Below are 3,781 nucleotides of genomic sequence, written 5' to 3'. Positions count from 1 at the left end.
GCCCATCTTTAATCACGGCCCACCTCTGATCCGGTCAAATTCTGGTGATAACACATGCCCCCCTGGTTTTGGAAATGATAATTCCAAAACCACTCTGCCTTTTCTTCGTTGGGTCACGTCGTGGCAGGGTAAAACCGCCGCAGTATCCTTCATCATGATGCCTTGCCTTCTCAACTTCTCCGCGTGATTTGACCGTTGTTTTTTTTTTCTTTTGGCACCACTTCCTCGGAAACTGCTGTGGCATTAAATCCACTATACCCCCTTTTATTTAACCGCGCCGAACAGTTCGCCTCTTCATCCCCTTGCTCTGTTCTAGCCATCGACACCCGAAATTCCCCATCTCCTCGTAGCAATATCTTCCTCTTCTTCCTCCTCCGCCTCGTCGGATCTTTCTTCCCGAGTCCTTCTCCTCTTCGTCCTCCTCCACCTCGTCGGATCTTTCCTCCCAATCTTCTTCATCTCGTGAGCCGACGCCGGAGTGGGGCTCGCTGGCAGCGCACGACATCCTCGCCCCAACGGAGTGGGACAACGAGGACCACGAGCCCTTCGTCTGGTCCGAGGACGACAAGTCCTTGACCAGCGGCGACGATGACCTCCAGTTCCTTGCCGATGGGGAACTGGAAGCGACGAGTGAGGACGACTCGTTCTCCTGGGACGGCTACACTTCCTCCGAGGAGGAGGAAGAAGAAGACGACGACGACTCCCTCGAGGACTATCCGCCGGCGAAGCGCTTCCGCGCCGGATCGGATGACGACGACGACGACGACGACGAGGAGGAGGAAGCTCCCATAGAGGGCTATGGGAGCAGCGACGAGGAGCCCACCGGCAGCAGCGCCGACGAGAGCTCCGATGGCGACGACGAGGGCAGCGACGGCCCGTAGGGTAGCGTCTACTAGTATAGGTATAGTAGTAGTAGCAGATTGGTCAATAGACCTTTCTTTTGTTCTTCCTCCTTTGAGCAATCGGCTCTTTCTTTGTAAGAAATCTCCCTTATTAATGAAGAAAATATTCCTCTATTGATTTTGTTCTCTCGTCCAATTTGCCGATTGCCAAACGAAGTCAACGCTCAAAGAGCCGATGGCAAGGCATCGGCTTTTACTCAAAAACGCGATTTAAGGCCACAACAGTTCCAATCGGTGTCCACGCCATCCTCCAATCTCAAACGCATAGATTCAACTCCTCAGCAAATCCAATGGGAGAATCATCTCAAATGCCATGGACTCTGGCCTGAAACTGATTTGTTAACCTGCTCCATTGAGCTTATTCCTCTAGAGTCGATGGCTATGCATCGGCTGTACTGGTATCCATGTTCCTAAAGTCGATGTCTGTGCATCAGCTGTGATTTGCATATAATTTTTTTTACTGGCCGATTTTATACATCGGCCCCCATGTTTCACTATCCATCGTCCCACATGCTTGGGAAATATTTCTTGAGGTGTTGACCATTGACGGCTACTGGGAATTTAACACCATCCAGCTGCTCAAGCATGTATGCATTGCCCTTCAATACTTGATCGACTTTGTACGGACCGTGACAATTAGGAGACCATTTGCCATATGCTTTATCCTTAGTTCCTAATGGTAACACAACTTCCCATACTAGATCACCAACCTGAAACTCCTTTGGTCTCACCTTCTTATTGTATGCACGAGCTACCCTGGCTTTGTTCTCTTTAATCTTCTCCAAGGACCAAAGTCTAAGTTCCGTTGCATCCTCAATAGTATCACTCATCAGGGCTGCATATTCTTCAGCTGTTAGATCATTCTGAAACGTGACACGTCTCGATCCAGCCGAAATTTCCCAAGGCAATACGGCTTCCTGCCCATAGACGAGCTGGTATGGCGAAGTTTTTATAGCTCCATGGCATGACATGCGATAGGCCCACAAAGCTTCTGACAATGTTTCATGCCAAACACTAGGGTTCTCGTCAATTTTCCTCTTAATCAGCTTGATCAGGCTTCGATTGGACGCTTCAGCTTGCCCGTTGGCTTGAGCATAGTATGGAGGTGATCGGATCAGCTTAATTCCCATGTCATCGCGGAACTTTCCGAATTCTTTAGAGATGAAGACCGAACCTCCATCGGTCGTGATGGTTTGAGGAATCCCGAACCTATGAATGACATGTTCTTTCACAAATTTGATAACATCTTCTGATTTTACCTTCTTCATAGGGACGGCCTCCACCCATTTAGTGAAGTAATCCGTAATGGCCAAAATCCACTCGTGGCCTTTGCTCGACGCAGGATGGATTTTGCCGATCATATCCATGCCCCAACCTCGAAATGGCCAAGGCTTGATGATGGGATTCATTGCTGATGCGGGTACCATCTGAATCTTCCCGAACATCTGACACGCTTGGCACCCTTTGTAGTAGTTGAAGCAGTCCTCAAGCATGGTGGGCCAATAAAACCCTGATCGCTTGATCAGCCACTTCATCTTATGAGCCGATTGGTGAGTTCCACAGGCGCCTTCATGCACCTCATGTAAGAGCCGATTAGACTCAGTTGGTCCCAGGCATTTGAGTAGTAACCCTTCCAACGTCCTGTAGAACATGTCATCTCCTATAAGGACATATTTCATGGCCCTGTACCTTATCCATTTAGGTGCCCCCCGAGCCGAATCCTTCAAGTAATTGAAGATATCGGCTCTCCAGTCATCCTGTTCCAGGAACTGCACCTGAACTTCTGACCCGTCTGGTATGTCCTTGTAGCCTGACGCCATTTGTGCGAGATCGTTGGCCTCGGTATTTTGAGATCTTGGGACCCAATTGAAGTTGATGTATCGAAATTTCGCCATCAGCTCACGGCATTCCATCCAATAAGGTAAGAGTGACTCACTCTCGCACTTGTATTCATCCGTGAGCTGGGAGATCACCAACTTCGAGTCTCCAAAAAGTTCCACCGCTTCTGCCCCGGCTTCCAAAAGCAACTCCATTCCCTTGCGTATCGCCTCATACTCGGCGACATTGTTGGTGCAAGGGGTAGATAGCCCGATGGAGAAGGAAAATGTTGCCCCCGAGGCGACACGAGCAGAATGCCGATGCCACAACCATCGTCACAAGCCGATCCATCGAAGAACATAGCCCATGCACGTACAGATAGTGCTGCTATATTAGTATTGATCCGTTCAGCTATAAGATCGGCCAACGCTTGTCCCTTGACTGCTTTCGCAGGCTGATACCGGAGATCGAATTCCGATAACGCAAACATCCACTTACCAAGTCGGCCTTTCAAAATAGGAGCCGACAGCATGTGCTTGACAACGTCTGACTTGCATATGATGATGATTTCTGCCGTCAAAAGGATGTGATGAAGCTTGGTGCAGGTGAAGAATAAGCAGAGGCATAACTTCTCGACCTCAGGGTACCTTGTCTCTGCATCCAACATCCTTCTGCTGAGGTAGAAAACGACCTTTTCAACACCCTCATAGAGTTGCACCACCACTGAAGCGATGGACGTGTCAGCTACTGATAAGTAGATATAGAACGGCCTGTCTTGCTGAGGTGGAACTAGCACAGGCGGCGTTGTTAGATACCGCTTAATCTCATCAAACGCTCGCTGCTGTTCTGCCCCCCAGTGAAACTCGTCATCAGATTTAATCTTCACCAACGCCATGAACGGCTCAATTCGTCCTGACAGATTAGAGATGAACCGTCGGATGAAGTTGATCTTGCCGATAAGACGTTGGAGTTCCTTCTTCGTGGTAGGCGGCTGCATGGTACGTACTGCCTCCTGACTTTCAGGCCGATCTCAATTCCTCGTTCATGAACCAAAAAACCTA

This window comes from Lolium rigidum, chromosome 6 (genome assembly GCF_022539505.1).
Source record: "Lolium rigidum isolate FL_2022 chromosome 6, APGP_CSIRO_Lrig_0.1, whole genome shotgun sequence".
In the NCBI taxonomy this organism is placed as follows: domain Eukaryota; kingdom Viridiplantae; phylum Streptophyta; class Magnoliopsida; order Poales; family Poaceae; genus Lolium; species Lolium rigidum.
Note: the sequence above shows the minus strand (reverse complement) of the source record.